At 31.3% G+C, this 24599-nt stretch overlaps 1 protein-coding gene across 4 annotated transcripts in view; it reads left to right on the top strand.

Moving 5' to 3' along the window:
* LOC129959518 (plexin-A2-like) overlaps window positions 1-24599 on the top strand; it is a 667102-nt gene that overhangs the window by 447577 nt on the left and 194926 nt on the right. For 3 of the 4 annotated variants that reach the window (XM_056072386.1, XM_056072388.1, XM_056072385.1), the window contains one exon: window positions 18344-18393. The exons of the other annotated variant lie outside the window; for it this stretch is intronic. The gene's annotated coding sequence lies outside the window, so the exon portion shown is untranslated. The remainder of the gene's footprint in view (window positions 1-18343; window positions 18394-24599) is intronic. 4 annotated transcript variants of the gene reach the window in all.

Here is a 24599-nt window from a genome sequence, read left to right as displayed (position 1 = left end):
TTACCAAAATGAGAGAATGATCTTATTTTCTGAGATAAAAAATGAGATTCATATTTATGAGATATTTCTTTATGGAGTTGTTTATATTTTACTGAGTATTATGTTGAAACAATATACAAGTAGTTAGTTAGAACATAGTCAGATTAAAAAGGAAATTGAAAAGCAACATTAGCTTACAGGATAATTTAAAGAAAATCGCTCCTAACAAAGAGCTCCTGTAAAGCTCTCCCTTTGCGGATCAAAATCATCCAAAAGTTGCAGGCATGGATTTCTGAAATGAATAGCACAAATATTTTTGCTGATATTTGTCAAGTCATGTAATTCTTTTTATTATTTTTGTCATTCTCCTTTTCCTTATTTACTGGAATACCTTTAAACCTACCGTCTAAAAAGGCCAATGCAGATTTATGTCATAACTGATCTTCGTTTCGGGAAAGTTTCTAGTGACAAATACAGACAGTTTTCTGTTTCGTTTTACAGATTTCCAGTTGCTAAAACACATTACAAATTAGTAGCAGCATTAAAATAGTCATAATTACTCATTTGGTGTGTTGATTCACATGGATATTACTGTGCTTCCTTACAAAAGGGGGATAATAAAATATTGCACTGAGCCGGACAGGATTTTGACACAATGATATATTTTTAGTGATAAACAAATATTTGTTTTGAACTCTAATTAATACTCTATCTTAACTTTCTGCGCTTTTGTGTATTTATGATCCGATTAATTTGTATTGTCCCGATAGAACCGGAAAAAAATAACGGATCCTGAAAAATTTACTTTGATTTATTTATACTATCAGACAAAAGTGTTTGATTAACCGAAAATAAATTATATCGACATTATTGAAGTAAGTAAACAATCGTGATAATTTTTTTTCTAACTTAGTAGTTATGGCGCGATTCTTCTTTCTTGAGAAATTAAGTTGAGGTTTATTGACTTTAATAACTTAAGATGTTTACTTTGACGCAGAAAGCCTTAAGATTTGGAGTGTTTGCTTCCTCCTAACGTGACCTCTCTGAAGCTATTAATCTTTAGGAGGATCCTGAAATAATTTATAAGTGAAAGAAATGAATGGAGAAATAATCTGTGTTTGAACGTCGAGTGCCAAGATTGACGTCATCTTAAGGGGGAGGGGGACGCAAAAAAGTGACGAATGGTCGCGTTGAAAAAATAACACCCCCGAATGTAACGGAATGAATCAAGAGAACCGATAGAGCCGCGACCCGATATATCCGACTCAGCGATTTTTCTTTTAACCTAGTCTGTCAAAAATACATTACTTATTCGCTTCTTGTGACGCATGGAGACATTTTTTCTGCAACCTTTGCGATAGAGAATTATTATTTTGCGAGGTCTCACGGTCACAGTTTAAGAATAAAGAAAAATACGATCGACTGAAATCCTAGAAACTTGACTTTTTTTTTACAGTGAAAGTGAGGGTACCAGGGCCTTTGAAAAATGATCTTTTCTTTTGCTTTCTTGCTTTCTTTGCATTCGTATTTTCTCTTCGAAGGTGAGAAATACGAAAAAAAAAAAAAAAGTTACGCGAAATAGAGTGTTGACCAAGGAATAGAAAGTTGGACCCCATTGTGTTATCGGAATGAAATAGCGCAAAAGAGAAATTCGATGTCGGAAGATTTATTTACTTCCCCCCCCCCCGCCCCATCCCTAGTCCTTCCCAGAAAAACAAAATAAGAAGAGAAAAAAAAAAGTCTTCTTAGATTGGCAAGCTTCAAAGATAACCAATAAAAGGTATTCCACATTAATCTATTCCGATTTTTTTAATGACCTTCACGCTTAAACGTCACTTTCTTGAAATTCTGAAAGATGGTGAGAATATGATATGCCCTAGTGAAAGTCTTAATGCCCGAGTCTAATTCCTAGAAATTGTACGATCGTGCGAAAGTTTTATTTCGGACTTTATTTATTTTTTCGTACAACTCTCGGTCGGTCCCATTAAAAGATAGAACAGATCTTCGACAAAAACTTGGCGGTGATGGATTACCTCTTACTTCTTGAAAATCCTAATGGGAAAAGTAGTAAAAAAAAAAGAAATCCTTTCCCATTATCTTCCTCTCCAGGCTGGCTTAAATGTGAAAAGATACGGAGTAGTCGCAGGATCGAATACTAGACTTTTTTTTCCCCAAATAGGACGGCCTTGACGCACGAATTTGACGCTTAGCTTTTGCCTACGTTTAATACCTAATAATGAGTGAACGTTCGCCGCGGAAAATTGCTGGAACGGTTTCCGTGAACTTTGTCGCGGTTATATTTCTAAGAACCTCATTGTTTGAAAATTTCCTGTCGTGCTGTTCGACAATCTAGCATTAATTAAAACTGCTCGGAAGCTGTCTGTTGTAGACACAGGAAAAGATTATTTCCAACAAGTGAGAAATTTCTTGAGTTCTTTATGACACTTGTAGTAGAGCATTTAATTGTTGTTTTAAGACAACCGTTCTGTTTATATATATATTTATTATTATTTCGTTATTCATTATTTCGTATTCAGCTGTAGAAAAAGGACACGCGTTCATGAATTCGAGTTGAATCTGATTCGTTCGAGTTGAATCTGATAATATGTTTCACTGGAAGAGAGGGCTTTAAAACTCATTTAAAGATGTGAGAAAAGGTTATTTAGAGCAAGGGCAAAACTGTTTGAGTTCTTTATAAATGCTCTTGTAAAGCAAACATTATTAAAATTTCATAATGATGGGTTCAGTTTATAGGAAAAAAAAACTATATATATATAGAAGTGTACATTTTCGTGTGTTTGGAACCTAAAAATATGTCTAACTTGAAAAGAAATTTTTCTAGGGATTCTAACGCCTCATCTGATCGCGTGCGTAAATTGGGAGTTGAAGACAAAACAGTGTAAAAATAATTTTAAAAAAAAGTCATTCTTGATATGAAAGGGTTGGTTAAAATTAATCAAATATTGATGTTGAGAGTCACATTGACTTATTGATGCTTTAATTTGTTTTAATTTCCTGAATGTATGTCTATTTAATAGAGAAAAAAATTATTAAAAAATGTGTGCATTTTTTTTTTTTAAATTTTCAAATTAACTTAGGCCGTACGACAAAGAAATATTTGAAAATGGTAACTCATTGGTTAATGGATATTTGAATATTGATATCGTACTCCTTAACTGATATAAAAAGAAAGATTTTCTGAGTAAGAAGATATTTTACTAACCACGTATACATTATTTACTTCATAAAGCAATTTCTGACGTTTATAACTCTTTTAAGGTATAAACTTTTGCAGGACTAATCCAATAATAGGCCCTTTTTTTTTGCTTCTAAATTATTTGATTTGCTTTAAAATTGATGAGGGACACTTTCGTTTATGTTCACCTAAATGCATGAAATACGTTTTAAAAATTGCTAATTATGCAAGAGCTCCGGACAAAATTAGTGTGATAGTCTCTGTGGAACAATATATACAGAATCTTTTTTTAAAAAAAGCCTCAGACTATTTTAATTGGATTGCAGAGTGGCGGGGAGGTTGTCATCGTTTTCTTTCCCCCTTTAATTATGTGTGCAGGCCGACAGTGAACAAGGTCCATCATTTTGGTGCCGGGCAATTGATTTTTGGTAAAAGTACGACACCAGAACTTGGGGCAAGAGGTTGGTGGCGGAAGTGTGGGTTAGAGCGAAACATCACGTGAATAACTAACTGGAGGATCATGAATAAATAAACCCACTTTGTGAAGAGATTTATTTATTCATGCTGTGCATTCCTAATGGCCTAATTTCTTATAATTAGAAAGAAAAGAGTCGGAAAAGTGATCTGCCGTTGATTCTGATATGTGCTGGATATAGCTTCAGAAGAAGAGGCGTTCACCGTTTTCATTTGCGCTTCATGCCATTACTCTAGAAAAAGCGAAATCGGAGTCATTACTGTAATTCGTAAAACACAGCTTCGTGCACCAGATGAATAATAAATTTCTTGTTCGCGACTCCATCTTTCAACTCGATTGACTTTACGCTTCTTTTTTTCCCTTACAACCATATAACTATTTCTAGTATTTAACCAGTGGAAGTGATCTTCCCCAAACTTTCTCGTTTACTCTCCAATAAAGATCTTATCCCCCCCCCCCTCCGCATAAAACTGTGAACCTTCGGTAAAGCTGCGACTATCTTGCATGGCTTTGGTAAATGATAGTTACGAATTACACATCTATGGGTGAATTTAGCATTTTTATTGGATCTAGTTTGCGTTTATGCAGTTTGAAAGTCTTTCCGGCCTATTTAAATCAAAATTTGACACGAAATTGCAATATTAGTCGCTAGATTTATATATCGAATTTCATTGATTTGAGTTACTGCGTTTTTACGCGTACGGAAGAGCAGACCGATAGATGTTCAACCGTTTGAAAAATTTGTTTTAAAATTTGATAAGATTCTATATTTTTGATACAAAATCAGCTTCAAATGTTCCAAATTTTATTTACCTAGTTCTTTGCGTTTGCAGTCATACAGTTTACTTGTATTCGAACAGCCAGGCAAATAGACTTCCTTTGTATGGTTTTCGTTCATAATGTGACAGAAATCTACAGATTTGTTCATAATTCCATGTCCAAATTTCAACCATTTAGCTCTATGCTTTTTTGAATATTGTGTTTATAGACAGACACAATTCCAAAAATGTAATATTTGAGGTTTTACTAAGCGTTTTCTATTATTATCTGAAACTGATTCTGTCAGGCTTATTTATATTGTTCAATAAAAACATTATCGATATCAAACGATATTTATAGTCCAGACACAATAACTTTTATAACGGATGATGTTTTTCATACGTATTATAATTAAGACTTCGTTATACTCGAGAAAAATTAGTTCAGAGTCTACTTCAAACGGCTTAATATTCATGAATTAATGCGTTCAAATTTGAGACCATAAACTATTAAATTAAAATTGCATGATCCGGAATATTGATAAAATTGCATGATCCGGAATTGCTCATCGGAATTCTTAGAATTCCGATGAGCTGTACAAATAAAAGAAAGTCCTACGCAAAATTGTTTTATAATTTAGCCAGAGGCCTAATGATCAAGCAGCAACATAGGCGCTGTAACGATTAAATTGTTTATGTAAAGGATATATTAAAAAGATAGACTTTTAATGTTTAATGCTAAATTAACTTTTTATAAAACTCTTGAAACCTTTATTAACATTTGTAAATGGGTTTCAAGTTGTATGGAATTTTCCTTGCTAAAATACAACTTCACGCTTTGAACCTTACTTCACTGTAATTGTTAAAACAATTTTTATTTACTGCTGCGCATATTGAAAGCTTCTTTGCCCGGAGAACAAATGACTTCTTGCTGGGATAACTCTTTTCTCTTCCACGAACGTTTTTCTCTGCACTCTTTAGTCGGTTCTCCCCTTTCTGTTTGATTTCTATTTCTCCCCGCATGGTTGATCATCAAAAAGAGGAGGCAAGGGACCCACATGAAAAAGAGGGAAAGTACCCAATTAGGACTGTGTTGCCGCTCATGATTTCCCAGCAATATATCTTTACCTCCCACCCCTTATTTTACAATTCGACGAGTCCAAAATGTGTACGTCAGAATTATTTACAGTTCATCCAATGTGTCAATGGATCTTTTTCAAGTTTTTTTTTTTTTTTTTTTTCAAAGTCGATGAGAGTTATATTGTCCTTTTGAAGACCAAATTTGGTAAATTTGTCCCCCCTTCCCAAAGATTATGGCTTCATTATGTTTCTTTTTTAAAAAATCGTTTTGCCCTTATTTTTGTTCATCATTTTTAGAATTATTATTTAAATCGATTTTTTTTTTGTTTATTTTTTTAAGGTGGAGATATTGATCTGTTAAGTAACTACAGTCTGTTCTAATAAATTACCTTTATGGGTTGAATTCTCTTTGCCATTTCCCTTAATACTTGAGGTTGGAACGAGTTTAGGGATAAATTTTTTACATGCTTCAACTGATAACCTATAGCAGAGCTTTTGAAGTAGTTTCTTCATGTCGGTCCAATAAATAGTTTCTGAAAACAATAATGTATAAATTTCTTTGAAAGTAAAGTAATCTAACGAAGATTTGGCTAATGAGAGTTATTTAAAAATTGGCTAATGAGAGTTATCAAAATTATTCTCCCGAAGTATTGCGATCAACATCAGTGTGGTTTGCAATTCTTTAGGTAAAGTGCAAATGCTAGTTTATCAAATTTTGTTAAGTTTACTATTTATTCATTGTAAAACGATTTTATTGGGATTTATTTTAGTCCAAACATCTCCTTCCTTATAAAATTAAAGTTAAAAGTCGATATTTCCATTATGCAACAAAATAATTTTCAAAAATCCAGGCCTCAATGTACCATTCTGAATAGGCAGCCTTTATGGCAATTATAAATTTCTTTGAAAGTAAAATTATCTAATGAAGCCTTCGCTAATGAGAGATATTCAAACATTGATCAAAATGATCCTCCCGAAGAACTGCAATCATCTGTGTGGTTTGCAATTCTTTGGGTAAAAAGCTAATGCTAGTGTATCAAATTTTGTTGAGATTACAATTTATATCAATTCATTAGTTGTAAAACGATTTTGTTGGGATTTATTAAGTTAAAGGTCGATGTTTCCATTATGCAACAAAATAATTTTCAAAAAACTAGACATCAATGTACTATTCTCAACAGACAGCCTTTTATGGCAGATATTGCTGGGGAGTGGAGTTATCCCCTAAGGCAGAACCGATTCATCGTTTTGGTGCGAACAATGGGATGGCAATTCCTAGAAGTATTAACATTCTATGAAGAGCATTTAACTGGCCGGTGACTGCCTCTCGGATAAGTTTTCGGCCATTTTTTTATATTTTAAAGTAGAGGCTGTACAAAATGGATGGATTCTTACCTGCCGCAGGGTCTCCAATTGGAGGCGTGCCCGGATACAAGGATGACCTAACAGTTGAAGTAGGGGAGGCGGAAATATTATTACCTTTCAAATTCGAATTGAAACGACTCGTCATACACAGCGGTTTCCAATTTTTCGCTTCACTAAACGATTCGATCAGGCTCTATTGTGTAAAGTGAGTATGGGTTAAGTGAACGCTAGCCGTCTTTCAATTTCTAAAACTTCATGTTAATTTGTTACATTTACTTGTATTTTTGTAACTTCTTTTGGGAAAACTCCCATTGTTAATTAAAAATCAGTTATTATTTTAAAGTAATTTCTTTAGGTAGACACTATTCATGCGAAACAGATATAAATATTATTATTATATATATATGTTTTGTAAGTTAGTATATTTTATGGCGCAAGAGCCTATACCTTAAAAACAATTTAAAAAACAACAATTTAAGGACAGAGGGACTGCAACTGATGGTTTATTTTATCTTATTTACTTGCCATACAATGATTTATCCTTTTTTTTAAAAATCAAGTTTTGGTTTGGATACACATTCTTAAATCCTTTGACGTAGATACTTCTTGCCTCTTATAGTTACGTTTGTATAAAGATGGTACAAATATATATAACTCGATGAATTTTAGTTGCAGAAGAATAGGTTATTTTTGTCGTTAAAAAATAATAAATCGAAAATATTTTACCATGTGTGACTAATAGAACCGTGTGAATGTATAAATATTTAAATTTCATATTTTTTTTATTGAGTCAACATAATTTTTGTTTTTGATCATTTAACGCATTTTACAAGCAGGAATTATATACTCTTCTCAAACGGATTAGATATTAAATGTGAGGCCACTATTATAGCAGACATTTTATTTCCCTATTTCTTACTAAAAGACATTTGTAATAAAAACTAATATCTGTTGTGGGGGATGGATGTCATAAACCAATTTCAATTTTACTAGTCACCCTATGAGTCATTCATTCACTTCACAATTTCAAAGCATAATTTCTATTATTTATTTTTAACTCCCATCCACCACAATTTAGGAACTCAAAATAAAGTAGTGGTGTATCACAAAAAACACTTTTTCTCCCTCTTCTTCCAATAAATTGCGACACTTATAATATACATAAGGTCCTCTTCCGAAACATTCTTTGGAAGAATTATTAATCCTAACTTATTTGTGATTTGCTATATTCAAAATTGTACCGTAAAATTGTACGCGATCTTTCTCTCTTCATGTCACAAACTAGAATCCTAATTAACTGTCGGAGCTCCATTGCAGGTAACCAGTGAAATATTCGTAAAAGGAATCATAGCGTTAAAAGCCGAAAGGTAACATTCGCCTGCGTATCTGATTTAATCTGCTACCTTCTCTGATCATTTTTTGTTTCTCATATCTGAAGTGTTTCGACGCAGGTTGTATTAAGTTCACACATTTCGCGCTAATTCTTCTCTTTCGACTAGTTCTTCGTGGTGGAAGGTTTTCCAAAATGTAATAAACCAGCATTATCCGTGATCTGGGTACACAATTCTTGCCTAATGTTAGGCATCATCCCGCTTTCTGAACATTCAATATTCATAACAAGGGGCGAAGTTTTCCGAAATAGTCTGTCAACATACCTTACAGCGTCTTGATAATTAGAATATCCGCTTTGAAACTTTCCCTCCATGAATATTTTGGCAGCTGCGGGCTTTTCACACACTACAGATATTCCATTTTCGCCTCTTCCTTTTCACAGTACAGCCATGTCAAAACTAGTTTTCTTGACAGAGCTGCGGGGGGTGAAGCGATTCATCGATTGAATTAATCGATTGAGATGTAACACTGCTTCAGTATTATCCTCCAATCATTTGTTTTTAACGCTTCATAAAGATATGCACACAAGAATTGGAAATGAGCCTCCAGAAATAAGGTTTCGCCCGTGAAAGGGCAGGTTTTTATTTTAAATGCGCTGCAGGAAGCGATCATATTCGCTGATTTAATTATGAGCATTACATAAAAAGGCTGTTTTGTCCACAAAATGTGTTCTTGCGTGTTGATGTAATTTATCTGAAACTGAAAGTTTTAGTTTTATATATTTATAGCAAAGCATAACTTTGCCAACACTGTTATTGCGAAGATCCACAGAATTGGCGAATTTACCTTAAAAATTTCGTATGTCAAATTAGTCTATCGTGGAAAGTTAGTAGACGGGTGTGAATCAATATTTGTTAGATCTGGTTGCGTTTCGCTCCTTCATAATATGTGATTGATGATATGTCAATAAATAGAATTTGAAGATGGGTAGGCGCGCGTAACGTATTTGTCTCAACCTTATTATTTCTTCGGGACCTGCACTCAGCTTCATACCTTTCTGTCACCCAGCAAATGCACTTGACTGCTTGAGATCGGTTCAAGGTAAGCCACCAACTCGTCAGAGCCCTGCTGTATTCAACCAATTGGAATCCAACTGTTTGCATGTTTTATACAACAAACTGTTAACGGTTGATGAATCTGATTCAAAATTTGATGCATAGTCCGCAATTCTTGTTATAAAACCATATGTCATTTCAACTTTGTAACTCGTTGCTTTTTCGAATAATGTTCTCCACTTTGGACAAATAGATTTCCCAGACAGAATTCGTCCAAGCATTTATACAAATCTACAGTTTTATTCTAAAAACTGCATGCTTTTTTTAATTATCATGCTCACAAATAGGCATTATTTTATTTTATTTTAATTATTTATTTCTTTTCTGTGTGTGTGTGTGAGAGAGAGAGAGAGAGAGAGATTTAAAACGTGGCGGTTCATCAAAACTTCGAGGTCAAATTTTTTGACGATAACAATATTTTCTTTCCGTATGCGATGATGTAAAAACGCTCATAATATTCAAAGCAAATATCATTTGGGACACTTATGCTGCCGTTATTACCGACGTAAAGGATGAGATTCATATATGGATTGCACGTCATTATGTACCATCTAGACATTCAAGGCCATACTTTATTTTCCAACAATACCGTCTTCCACGGAAGGCAAATCTGTAAAGATTTGAACAGTCAGTGATTGTGCTCAGATTATCCTTCATTTAAATACATTAAGGTAAACGCCATCCATTGTTAACGGCCATTACTGAACCTCTTATTTTGCATACAATCTCGCAACTGAGCTTTGGGAACTTTCTATCACGTGGTGTCCTTGATAACTGTGGTTTCATTTGTGAATTGCGTGCTAACAATAACCGCTGCAACATTTTAAAATAACATTGCTGGGTTATTGAGATCTGAAAACGCAAGAGAAAATACATAGAAAAAGATGGAGGGTGGGGTTGTATTATATTTTCTTTCTTAGCCTTTTTTAAAAAGTTAAAACTTTCTAAATTGAATTGAAATAAATTCTTTACTAGCGTTTGTACTTTTTGATATATGAAATGATATCTTTTTTTAATTTAATTTAAATCACAATTAATTTCCTAATTTTTTTCCTCAGTTAACCCATATTACTTTATTCTAAAATGTTCTTTTATTTTATGATCCGAATCCTACTTTTAATTTAATTATTTATAATACACGCTCTAAAAAATTGATGACTTACTTTTTCCAACCTCTGAGCGAAAGCATGAAAATTCTGAACAACTACGATTTTTTTTTTTTTTTCAAAGACACTTAAGATTTCCTATCTTAAGTCTATACGTGTCAAAAAAATCCCTGTCAAAATCTCATAGTAAAATCATCGAAGGGAAAAATTTCCGGCTATTTTGCTCTTGTGTCGACTGACGCACAAGGACATGCTTCCCATGGTAAAATAAATTGAAATTCATTTAAAAATTCTCTTCCTTTCGAATCCGCATAAATTATACTACATATATGTATATATTTCAAATAATAGGTCGAGCTTGCATGCCATGCATATTTTGTCATCCAGTCTAATTTTAATAATTCAACTTGATCTTTTTAAGCGTTGGTTAATGATTCGTACGTGTCCGAATACCTTGTCTAATGCTTTTCAACAATTACCATTTGAGTGTTGTCTGCTATGTCATTAAAAATCGCCGCATTAGTATAAGGAGCAGTGCGGTGACACCGCCTGATGTAATTTTTTTCCCTTTCCCTTTTTTCTTTAAAGAAAAATCCCTCCTCATTAAAAATAAAAATATAAAAAAGAAAGGAGCGACAGTTAATAAAAAGAATAGGTCGCATACATTCTGATATAAAAACAGACAAAATGTGCTTATTAAAAAAAAAAAAAAAAAACTTGACGGGTTGGGCTTGACTTTTTCCTTCCATTTATTTTTGATATTAATTTTAATTATTCAAGCATACGCTAGAGAAAATTTTCCAGGTTATTTAGAAGCGTCAAAAAAAAAAAAAAAAAATTAAAGTATGAGAAGATTTTTTTTTTATTTATATTTATTTTTTCCCGCTCCATTCCGACTCCTTAATTTCAACGAATTTATTAAAAGATCTAGACAGAAACTTCTCCTGCCATTTTTTTTTTTCTCTCAAACATTTCTCGCCATTTTTTTCCCCTTTCCCCTTAATCTATTTCCCGTATTCACAATGTCCTTTTTTTGTCTCTCTCTCCTGACGCTTTTTTAGCCACTCGATACGAGTGACTTGATTTTTAGGTTCTCTTTATCCCAAAGGGATTTTAATTATCTGAAGAGACGATGATATATGATATTTTAACCAGATCTTTTATTCCTTCATTTACGTCTTTTGATGCTTCCGTTTACAGCTATTGATGCTCACTATCGCTTATCGTAAGTTTTTTAAAAGGAATAACGTCATCCATTTCCCGCATCATATTTCGTTCTCTTTTTTTTAAGCTGTCACACTAAAACTCTGCTGTTTGTTATTATGAAATTTCACACTTCAAATTTTCACTCCTCATAACCATCTTTATTGCCTCAAGAAAATGCTTTGTCTTTTTCGATAAATTGAACTATTTTTAATTTTATATATGAATTCTTAATTAAAAATATTTTAACCATCAGTCTATTTTTTAACCAAATTTTGGACTTTTTGTATGTAAATAAATGTAGAACATATTTTAACAGTTGCGTGGCCGAATAGAAGAAACATTTGAAAATTTTGAACTTCGATATATTCCATTACGGAAAGCATAATATGTACAAGAATAAGTGGTAAGAAATATGTCAGTCTAAATCGCAACAAAAGAGCGAAAGAGACCGAAATTTTTCCCTCAGTGATTTTATAATGAAATTTTTATAGGGATTTCTTTGACACGTAGATTTAGATAGTGAAATTTAGGTACCTTTAAAAGAATGGTGCAAGTATTACGGATTTTTATCCCTTCACTCGGAGTGTGAGAAAATACTGAAGTTTGCAGTTTTATAGAGTCCATGTATGATTAATTAAATAAATAAAGTAGAACTGGATCAGGAAATAAGAGAACATTTTATAATGAAGTTAATGTGGGCTAAATTAATATAAAAATCTGGAAATTAATTAGGATTTAAATTAGATTTAAAAATATTATTACATATATATATGTTACTTAAAACATATATAATTTGTATGCTGTAGCAATCGAACTACTTAATGGATTATCTTCAAATTTTGCTCGTAATTATTAGGAAGCATTAAGAAAAGATTTAGATAATTAATTAATTAAAAACTTCATCCTTATTTACAGAAGAAAAAAAATATCTGAAATATTGCCTATTCAATGAAAATGCTGTAGCTATTTCAATCCATTTTCTTTACTGGCCTCCTGGCTACAATTAGCACTGATGAAATAATTTTAACTCGCTTTTTAATAATTATTAATTAAAAAAACAAGGAAATCAGCCTTTGGTGGTTTCTTATCTGTCATTTGATTCGATTGGTAGTTTCATTTTAAATTTAAAAAGTTATTAGATGAAAAGAGAATTTTGCGCATTGTAATATTTTGCATAAAAATATTAATCATGAAGATATTTTCATTCGGAGTGTCCCTGAATATATCAGTTAATCATGTTATTTAAGTCATATCAGTTAGTCATATATATAAGTTAGTGATATTATAGCCTTTTTTTTGGGGGGGGGGAACTGCAATCTGGAAATAAATTTAACTGTAATTTGAGATGTTGTTAGGCAGACAGTTGGGGATATTGTCAAAATTCAACAGATTTGTAGATAAAAACATTAAATAAAATTTCAGGAACAAGGAAAATATTTAACTATTTTTAAAAAAATTTAAATTCTAAAAGAATGAAAAAAAAAAGCTTAAATAATATATTTTGTGTTATTGCTTTTACTATTTGTTTTCAAGTAAGTTGATTTAAAAAATCACAAAGAAAAAAATTTAAAGTGATTGTTTAATAATATATATATTTGAAATAATGTTGATAATATTTTAAATCAAATGGCTTAAATATTCTAAAACTTATATATAAATGTATTGTGACATCATTTTTTTTTTTTTTCTAATTTACAATCTGTTTATGGGATCGCGTAGTCAAGAGGAAATAAAATCTTTGAAAAAGAAAGAAAGAATAGCATAAAAGAATATATTTTTGCACACAAAGTGTGATTGTAAGCTAGAAAAGTGCCAGCGTGACCCTCAAGACTCATAAGTGACACAGAACACATGTCTCTTCTCTAATCCTTATACTACCAGCTTTTCAGCTTTGCCATCTGCTGGTTTCAAAACGGGTTGCCGGGAGAAAATCTGAAAGCCATCTGCAACTCTAAATCCCATAGAAAAACAATACCTTACAGTTAAGTGAAAAATTTTTAACATATGCTGATTAATAATGAGCATCAGTTGTTACTGTAAATCCATATTAGTTTCTTGCGAAATGGTATATTAAATCTATAATATGCATATGTACTTGTCCTAAAGGTACTGGCACAAGTAAATTTGGTTGTTCACGCATGCTATTTTTTCTATTATATTACTAAAACATACGTGAGCAGGAACTGAACGCTTATGTACAAAACTCTTGTGCTCATGAGTGGACTCTAAAAAGTGATTCCTATCATTCTGTAGAGTATCTTTAATATATTGGAGCCACTGGCATACCGAATGTGAAAGTCATTTAAATCCCTTTTTTCTTTCATTTTGCAAAAATTTATTAAAGAATAATAGTATAATTATTAAAGAATAATATTTTTATTGAATTAATAAACTGCTAAACTGCAAAAAAATATAATAAAATAAAAAAAAAAGAAACTACTATACATATTTGAAAGCAAGTAATCTGATCTTAAGATTGATTAAAAAAAATGGCTGTATCAAGTAGGATTAGAACCATCACACCAGAAATTGGTACTTATTTTTAAAACGTAAATTTTTAAAGTAATAATTTAGTTTATTGGCTATATTTTGACAACTATTGTCTATCTTCTACAAATTCTGATGTACAGTAGGCTATAAAAAAAGTTACGTTTTTTCGAACCACATTCTTTAGACTCACATTGACATACAGTTTTCAAAATAGAAAATATTCTAATATGAATGCCTTTATAATTTTAAATTAACCATTTAGCATTATTTTTCTTGGATGGTGGACGAGACGAAGCAACCAATTTTAACAAGCAATCTGAAAACTTAAAACATTATACAATTTGAGATCCATTAAAACCTGTTCGTCTTCGAAACTCAGAATCAAACAATTTTATAAAATAGTGTGATGCATTTTCACGATCTGAGCAATTCGTCTTTAGTAAATGTCATTTATTCCTTTAAAAAACACCCCCAGCCGGAGCCGCACCCTCTATTATCAGATATATTGAATTAAGGTCGTGGGCTGGTCTAATGCATAATCCATAATGACTGGTAAATGAATGCAAATATGGGGACGATAGGATTTTCTGGTGGTCGTTGAATTCAAAAGTGTGAGAAATCACCCAACGCAAGTATCGTGCTCACTTTCGCTTCTCAAGTAAATGCGACCCCTCCTCCCTGTCAGAAGCAGATGGAAGCAAGAAAACTAGCAGAAAGTCGTTTGAAGGGAGGTTGGAACCCATTTGATGAGTGAGCAAAGCATTCTCCAGGGGCCTATCTTAATTACGTAATGGCTCACGGAAGAAAATAGCGGCTTCCTACAAGAAACACTCTCTAAAGAGATTTTTAATAAATGTTTGCGAGATATTTCTAAATGAACGACTTTCAAGTTAGCTGGAAATAGTTGCTCAGAGACTGTTTGAAGGAGAAGGTGGGAAAATTGATGATTTCCCAGACGGACACCAAATCGCTGATTAAATCTCGGCTGCTTTTAAAGGCTACAAAATTTCGTGTGCCTTCCTTTGACCTAACGTAATGGTAGCAACATCAGCCAAAGGGACATTTAGCGGTAGGACCAATTCCCTTCGGACTGTGTTGGAATGACTGATCTGCATTTAAAGGTTGCTGCTCCCTTGAAATTTAATGATGGTGATTTCGATTAAAAGGTTTAGTTCAGAAATTAACATCCAGGTTTGCCTTTAAAATTTTGATCTCTTACCGAATGGATTTCATATGCATATTTCCTGAGCATTTAAATGGCTGTTATAAAATTGAAAGTAAAAATGTAACTTCGGAAAATCGTTCTCTTGGCGGATTTCCTGCTTTTGAAGAAACTTTATGTTCGAATGCATTTAGAAGCTTTTGTATACTACCAAAGTTGATTTTCATCATGGTTTCTGTATCAGAAACATTTCAGAATTTTTTTTCTCTCAGATCCTTATTTTTCTGAAACTTTCGTAGTTAAATAGTAGATTTAAATTTTAATCATAATCCATCGTTTCCTCTTTGTTCGTATTTGAAAAAACGGCAAGTGGCGCCATGGTGACCAGCAGTTAAAATTTTAACTTCGCATATAGTTGCAATGGAAAATTGTCTAAATATAGACTATTACCAGTTCTAGCACTAAAATATGAGAATGGACCTATACAACTTCAGTTTTTTCCCTTTGCTAATCCAGTCTTCAAATGTATTAAAAATATTGTAGTCGTGGTAATAAAATAGATTTGGTGTAAGTTAATTTTTTAACTCAGTTTCAAACAGTCAAATTTTCTTAACAAAGCGAAAATTGGACTCGTGCTTCCAAATTTTTGTGTAAATTTACTTTTTTGTATATATGTAAATTTTCTTTATATGTATATATATATAAAGAAAAATAAATATATATTTTAAAAAGAGTAGAATATATTGCTAATTTATTGTAGATTACAATCGGCTGCTTTACTGTCTAAGTGACGAAGAATTTCCAAGAAACGTATGCCTACTTGTTAAATTTTTTTCCCCTTGAAAATATGTCTAGAGCATGAAAAAGAACTCTTTGCTAAAGAGACAACCTGAAAGATCCTAGATTTGATGCGAGATGGTAAGAATTCTAAGAATTCCCGACCCTTTCATTTAGACCGGCCGGATGTTCTCGTGTTACTACTCTCCCTCAGGAAGTGAGGTCACCCCTGAAACGAACTCTCCTCCTTCCCCCTCTTTTTTTAAAAAAAATATCTCCCGAACTTCCACTAGTTGTACACCCACCAAGCTGCAGAGGTGCCACCTTCTCACCATTTGCTTAGTGTTTGCATTTGTCCCCTTCGCAAGCAAAACCCTACCGTGCGGTAATCCGTTCTAATCCCTCGTCCTTGGAAAAAAGGGAATTCTCATCTAGTGTTTCTTTGAGAGGGATCGCGTTGACAAATGCTCTTTTCCTTTCTTCTTTGTATCCCTAGTGCAGTTTGCCGTTTTTAGTTTTAGCGGGGTTTCGGTTTCAATTAATTTTAAGAAAAACAGTGAAAGTGAGTATTGTTTTGTTACTTTTTTAGTGAAATACCCGTGCTGGTAATTAATTGCGGGTAATTACCCAGTTCTGAAAGTTGTATTTGTTTTGTGTGGAAATCTGTACGTAGTAATGACTTTGTGTTAATTTTTTTTGGCGTTTTCTTGTCTCAATTAGAATACTAGATTATTTCTTTATATATATATTTTGGTTATATATATATATATATATATATATATATATATATATATATATATATATATATATATATATATATATATATATATATATATTATAATTGGTATGAAATGCTATGTGATATCTTTATAACTTGTGATTCATTTCTATAACAATATATTTTCTTGATTTAATTCTTCTTCTTTTTTTTTCAATTTAATGAAATTTCTGTCTTCAAGGCAATCATTCTGTACATTGCATATATTTCGAATTTGTTTTACTAACTTCAAAGTTAGAACTAAAAATTGTCAAATGTTGCTTTTATTTTTGAAATGTTTTCATTAGTAAATACAATATTATTTAATGTTTTCGGTATTTATAAGTGACTGATTTCAAAGGCCCTTAATTCATTCAATTACTTTATTGTCGTACATTTATAAGAAATACTCAATATTTTAAAAAAAAAAGTTAATTAGAAGGGATTTTAAATTCTGTTTTTGAAGCTTCAATATGCTATAATAGTTTATCAAAACTTTGAACATATTCACTAATGTTATAGTTTTGAAAATTTTAATTATAATAAAATTTTTACGAAAATTATTTTCTGTTGATTTATTAATTTTGTATTAAAACTATAAAACATCGTCACTGCTTCTTTATATAAATGGATTCTCGGATTTTCTTGCAGCGAGCATCTTTTGGTTCAATTTTTCTTATGTAGAAATTTTAGATAAATTGAATTTTTAATAAGAATATTTTCATTTTAATACTAGCTGATGTACCAAAAGCAATTGGTATGAAAATTAAATCCGTTCGAGTATAATATTTTTAAAGCAAAAACTATTTTTTGGGTATGTATTTGTAATGTTATCTTCTTAAAACTGTTGTGTTCGGAAGTTTACAATCATCGAGTTCAAGAACTCTGCCCACTCTCCCGCATATCGCCTTGTTTTGTATAAAGTATAATAATATTAAAAATCATTTTATCTTCTGATTTTAATGGAAATTAGAATATCAGTTGAACTAGAAGATTTTTAAAAATCACTAATAGTTAATTTTCTCTATTAGTTATATTTGCTACATTATAATTGCAAATTTTGTGCGCAAATGTTAAGATATAAGAAAGATTGTATTCATTTGAACGATTGGCTTAAGCTTAATTGTAAGCATGGTTAAATCACTACTTTAAGACCAATAAAAACATTGCCAAAAGACGTATTAAAATAAAGAGAGATTTAGAAAAAAATATTCGTAGAGTAATTCAAAGTGTAAAAAAAAAAAAAAAAAAAAGACACCATTTTTGTTAATTTTTAATTAATTCAATATTAAATAAAATTTATATTTTGAAAATTAGACAATATACTTTCTTATGTCTTAAATAATAAGTGTGCAATATTTGGTTAAATTCGATCTAGTGCTTTTAGAGGAGATGTCGAACATACACACATAATGGCTTATTTATATTAAAATTATTCTCTAAAAGAAGTTATTCTGCTATTTTTCCATTTAATGATATTGTTTTTACTATTTTAATAGTTGCAAAGTGAATTCAATTCTAATTTTATTTATTTTTATTTTACAGGTAAGTTTCCTAAGACGTGCGTATTGGCTTTCAACTTCTTTCGTAGTTTGGTAAGAAACAATTATATTGTTCTATCTGATCGGTCAAATATGATCGATGTTATTGAAAATGATGCGTTTTTATATGAATGCTTTCAATCATGTAATCGTTATTGTGGCATGATTATTGGTGAAATAAATTATCAATCAAACATTGTTGATTTCAGTATATATCTGTATTTATTAGCTTGGAATTATTTGCATGTAACGCAATACAATTTCTTTTCAGTTTCAATTTAAAAGCGGTGTCGGAAAGAGAATATATTTATATATATACATATATATCGTTCCATCATTTTTTTAAAATTTTCTTGATTTAACTAGCCATTTAAAACTCTTTAGTGGCTTTATAGTAAAGCCATTATGAAGGAAAATTAGTCTAGCCAGAAACACTTTATTGTAAGTAAGTGCAGTCTTTTCTATTTCTAAATTGAATAATCAAGGCGTATCCCGACGATTCTTGACCTTGAAGTCATCCAATGAAAACAGGTAAATAAGGGCGGACGGTCTTTGCACTTTTCATTAAAAAAAGTAAGTTTTTCCAACATTTAGATTCTTTTTATCAAGTAAGTCACGATAATGTGTATCATCAAAAGTATTCTTTTTTATACAGGAAATATCTTTTTTTAGATTTCTGATTGATAGAAGTTCATGATTACGTGGAACAACTGATGTTAGCTGTTTTAACAATATAATGTTTTTGTTTTGTATTCTATTTTGAACTATTTATTTGCAAAATTCCAGTGGTCGAATAGTTGTTGTTATGGTATCCAAAAGAGCACGTAAGCAACGTTGCTCATATAGCTCGAAGGACAACAGATATTCTATGTAAATATTTGTATAAGGCGATTTATGTATTTTTTTTTAAATGCTTAGTATGAATAGCATTCTTTTCAGCACTGTTGTATGGCATTAATATGCATATTTTTCTTTTTCCTTAGAGTAATAATCTTTTTATACAATATGTTCAAGGCCGAAATTCATTCTTATTTTAACGAATTCCCAACTATACAATCTGGATTGGTACGATAACAAAGTAATTGAAAGCATTGAAAAAAAAAATAATAACGAACGAGAAAATACGACCAGAATTGAAATAAATGAATGCATTTGTTAATTTGTTCGAGTATTACGATTTTGTTTAATTTTTTTTTACATTGAATAGTTTGGAATTCGTTAAAAGTTACAGCAGTAATTCAGAAACAAAATGACAACTTCTTAAATAATGCTAACTTTAAATTACATCTTGTGTTTTTTTTAAGAAATAAGCTGTTCACAATGCTGACTTTTAAAATTAAATCTCTTTCACCGGTTTTTAATAATAAAATTCTGATCGCCAGACCACCCCCCTCCCTCCCTCCCCGAATAGTAATTATAAGTTTAGAGTATATAAGAATCTTCTATCATTCTCTTTCAGAAAAATGAGAGTCTGCAATGCCAATTTTAAATTAATACATGAATAAATCATGAGACAGAAGTAATAGTTAGACAAGAATTTAATATTTGGAACTGTATGAGTACCGATTGGAAAGATCAAGAGTGGGTTTAAAAAAATTCCTATCAAGGAAAAAAAAAGGGGGGAAGGAGGGAGTATAAAATTTAAAAAATTAAATGAACTTTCATTATAATAATTTATTTATTTCACAAAATATTTAACTTCTTTTTTTAAAAAATGGCATTAGTAGTTTTAAAATAAACAAAAAATAAAATCCAGCCATTGTTGGAATACCTGATGCCCCAAGAGAAAGAAAAATGTATGTGTCCGTGACGTATTTCCATATTCGCCTGCATAGGGTAAATATATAAAGCTTAATATAAAGGCATTTGTGTAAAAAATATTATTATTCACAGTAAAGAAACATTATTTAAGATGCACAAAAAGAAAAACACTGTTTCCAGTTATATTTATTAACAATTAATAAGTCAATTATAATAAAATGCATATTGCGTTTCAGTATTTAATATAAGGGGTAAAAGTTCAATTAACATATTACAGTTTCGTCTGATGGACAGATGCCTCATAGTTATGGCACAGCTAAATAACCGCTTAGGTTCACCAAATGGCACGACCAGATTAGGCTATTGCCTAAAAACCCCCGCAACTTCGAATCATTAAGGTTTTCTTCTTCTTTTCTTTCTTTCTTTATTTATTTATAATAATAATTATTATTATTCTGTACTTTAAGGGAATTTAATTTTTCTGTTTATTAGAACCTTTAATTAGAACGTAGCATTCAAATTAAAATAAAGTATAGTTCAAATTTTAGAACATAATTTCACTCGTATTCCTAATGTAATTTCTTTTGCACATTTTGAATTGTATTTTTTTTTTTTTTTTGTTTATATAATTCTAAAGAAACATGTTGCTTTATACATATTTTTTAAATTATTTACTATATAATTAATATATGGAACGCCACCATGTTAAATTTTTTATTTATTCAATATAGATTGCCCTTAAATAGTTAAACAGAATTAATAATTTGCTAAAAAATTATAATGTTTTCACTATTTTGTTTAAAATTACTTTTAAATTTAAATTAATTTTAAATTTTAAACATAAGTGAGATATTGAAACCGACTTTCCTAAAGGTGACTTGCAATTAATTTTTGTTTTTTCAGTTTTTTTAAAATACGCTACTGAAATCTACTTATAGAGAAATTTAATCAAAAATCAATAAAGCTACGAAGTTATGGAAAGGGAAAGGGGAGGACAAGGCTTGCAATTGATACTAGGCGAATTTCGAACAGTCATTTAATTCTGTAGCTAAATTTAATCTGGCATTTCGGAAATTTTTTCTTTACCGAAAATAAATTATAATAGCCTAATAAATAGGCGTCATTTCAAAAACTTTCGGTTTCACAGATAGTGCGGAATATTGTAATATTCGAAAGCAATGCGCAGTCCTATTTGTGCCCTATATTTCGGAAACATGGGATATCTACATGCTTTACGTTTTCTTGCTATTTTTCTCGGCTCCATTTTCTTTAGTACTCTGGATACTTCTCTATCTGATCGTTTCCCTCCTTATTTTTAGTTTCCATGCTTTCTGTTCAATGCGGAAGGCCCGACTACAGATATAAGAGAACGGATGCCACACGAAAGGCACCGATCCATTTCGTTGGGCAGTTCAGTTATCGGTATGATTGTAGTTTTCGGGATTTCTCACGCACTTCCTAAGCTAGCTTTTATATCTTATCGTCATGCTTGCAAAGTCATGAACTTACATCATTCGCAGCCCTCTAATGTCAAAATTCAGTCTTGGTGTATACAGTATGGTGAAAACAGCCTGAGAAAACTTCGGTGCGCGTATATTTTCTGCTTGTTAATTTTCTCATATCGTAAACTTTGAATCTAATTAACGAGGTAGAACGCTCTAAGAATAATTTACCTCGATTCACATGGAGAGAAGTATTGTTTAGAAGGTTGTAATTGAGCTTTTAGATGCAACCATCCATTTGTAGATGATGTAGATAGCAGTTCCTGTTCACAAATGGTGAAAAATAGGAAGGTATGAAGATTCGGCTAGAATAGAGAATGCATCTGTTGCAATGTTAGATATAGTTCTTTGAGATGAAAAAATTAAACTATTTTGAAAGATTTTAATTGCATAATTTAATTTTTAGATGAACCCGTAAAGAAAATTCTATATCATTTGCTTTATAAATGATTTTTTTTTGAAGCTGATATCTGGTTAATGTAGATTTATTCATATCTCTTATTTTCTTAATCCGTTTCATCATGAATTTTTAAAACATGAAATTGAATTAATTGAAACATTGAGATATGTATGAATTAACAGCATATAAATTTCTATTCATATTAAAGTACTACGTCGTTTTGTTTTTACGGATACCTGAGTATTAGATTTTCAGTTTACCGGATTTATTAATAATTTTACTCGAAAAAATGATCATATCTGTATTTTATTAGCTTTGGTTCATTAAAATGTTTATGGCTACTGTTTACTGAGAAAAAGATAAAATGCCTGGTTTAACACTTTTTACTTGTGTTAATGTTTTGAGAAAAATATGAACAAAACATAAGGGTATTAAAAAAACTTTTTATTAAAACGAAGTTATCTTTAATCAATGCATTTATACTTTGAACTAAGACTACCAACGCATGCTCTATCTCTAATAAAATTCAAACCAGAAATATTCATATGTAGAATCCTGTTAAATAATCAGCTTTCTGTAATTCGCCGGGATGGCGACATCAGGATACCAGCAATAATTCATCTGTTATGAGTTTTACTTTTTGCCTCGAGATGTATAATCCAAAAGTCTTAAAAATCAATCTGTTATCGTCCCTTCCTTGTCTTTTTGAAATCCCAATGGGAAAGTGGCGGATATTTTTTCACCTCTGTAAAGTAATTGACTGCAGAAGGGTGTGGTTAGCAGGAATTGAGGTCATAGGTGAGTGTGCAAGGGAAACGATTTTTTTTTTGCTTCCCCCCCCCCGCTCAAGAAGTGCTGAATGCTCTGAACAAAAGAAATGGCCAGATCGATTTTATTTCATTAGAGGCCGAACTTTAACACTGAGGGAATTTTAATTGCTTTAAAGTGAATTTCTTCCGAATGTTTTCTAAGCAGCTTAGAAGTGGCATGTTAGGTTCTTAAAATTACCCTTTTGCATTATTATGAAAAACGCGTTCTTTACAATGCTTCTCTTTATTAAAATGCTGTTTGGTTTATATTTTATGCATTAGTGATAAAAGCGTAATATATTACGACTTTTTTAAATCTTTAAATTATTATAAAGTTTCTTAAATAAACTTTTCTTAGTTAAAAAAAACTTTTCATATTAATAAAAAAACTCTTCTGAGTTAAAAAAGAACAAAAAAAAATACTTTGTTTAAAAATTCTACAATTCTGAAATTCAAAAATAATATGCTTGTCCTCATGAGTCTCTTCGTCCTGTTTAATTAGAATAGTTCACTAATTAAAACAAATAACAATCTTTAATTAAATATTATAAATAATGTTTCCACCTGAATTTTTCTAAATCATTTTGTCACACAATCAAATTTATTTTTCTCTTAATTTTCAGGATTTTAGAGCTTTCTTTTCCTTAGTTAAAAAATAATAATAAATAATTCGTTCAATCATTTCTTTATAAGCTGCAATGCAGCAAATTTTAAAAAATAATATATCCATGCTATTAATTCCTTAGCACGTATTAATGCACTAAGATCACTTTAAAATTTTAATTCACCGGTGCGAAATAAATTATAGAAATTGTAAAATAGTGCACGAAAATGTATGCTTGACAGATTCCTGAAAAAATGTACCCTTCTTTCATTTCAAGTACAGACGACAATATTTTTCTTTTACAACTTATCTCAAAACACTTCAAAATTCAACAATGAAGGCTGACAACATATCCAAAATTAAATTTTTATTTATAACAAGGACACCGAGAAGGCTAATCTGTGAGAAAATCTTGTATCATTTAAATTCTGATCGCTTTGAGATAAATTGGGCTTGACATCCTAACAAAAGAGATTCACCAACAAAAACATTTAAGGGGGAGGGGGAAGGGAAGAAATCTCAACGAATGACTTTTTGCAGTTTCAACCGCATACCCTTTCCCTTTCTCTCTGCTGGACTGGAAAGATGCGTAATCACCGAGACACGATCAGAATATTAAAAACATTTTAATCGGTCAGTCATGATGCCTCCTTAGTAATTTGGTGTCCATTGTTCAATGCTCGAGACTCATCCTGATCAGATGAAGCGACTGTTGACTGCCAAACCGGATGCAAATCGGTTCCTTTCCGCAGATGAACAAAAGAATAACTTTCATTCTTCTAGGGATGTCCGATTATAGCTGATCGACAGCGGACAATTATCTGTCCCAGCACGCGAAAGATACTTGTCTCGAAATTATTTTTATTTTTAAATTAATGGATATCGTCTGGACTTTGTTTGTTAAAATGGAGCCTGTATGGCAATTCTTGACCCTAAAATGCAATCGCTAATGGATAAAAGAGTAGATTTTTCTTCTTATGGCTGTTGGATTAATGTATAAACTATTGCCCAATACTTGCTTGCTAGAAGAAATTCTAATTACCAAGTGCTGGGACGCTGAACCTAAAACTGAGTCCCCTCATTTCATATCAGCGAGATCTTAACATAATGCATGCCTTATTTGGCTTCCGTGTTACTCGTCGGTATACAGAAAAGCTCCCTGACCTCTCTCTAATTTTAGCCTC

This window comes from Argiope bruennichi, chromosome X1 (assembly GCF_947563725.1).
Source record: "Argiope bruennichi chromosome X1, qqArgBrue1.1, whole genome shotgun sequence".
NCBI classification, from domain to species: Eukaryota; Metazoa; Arthropoda; class Arachnida; order Araneae; family Araneidae; genus Argiope; species Argiope bruennichi.
Note: the sequence above shows the minus strand (reverse complement) of the source record. Positions and strands in the feature narration are given on the sequence as shown.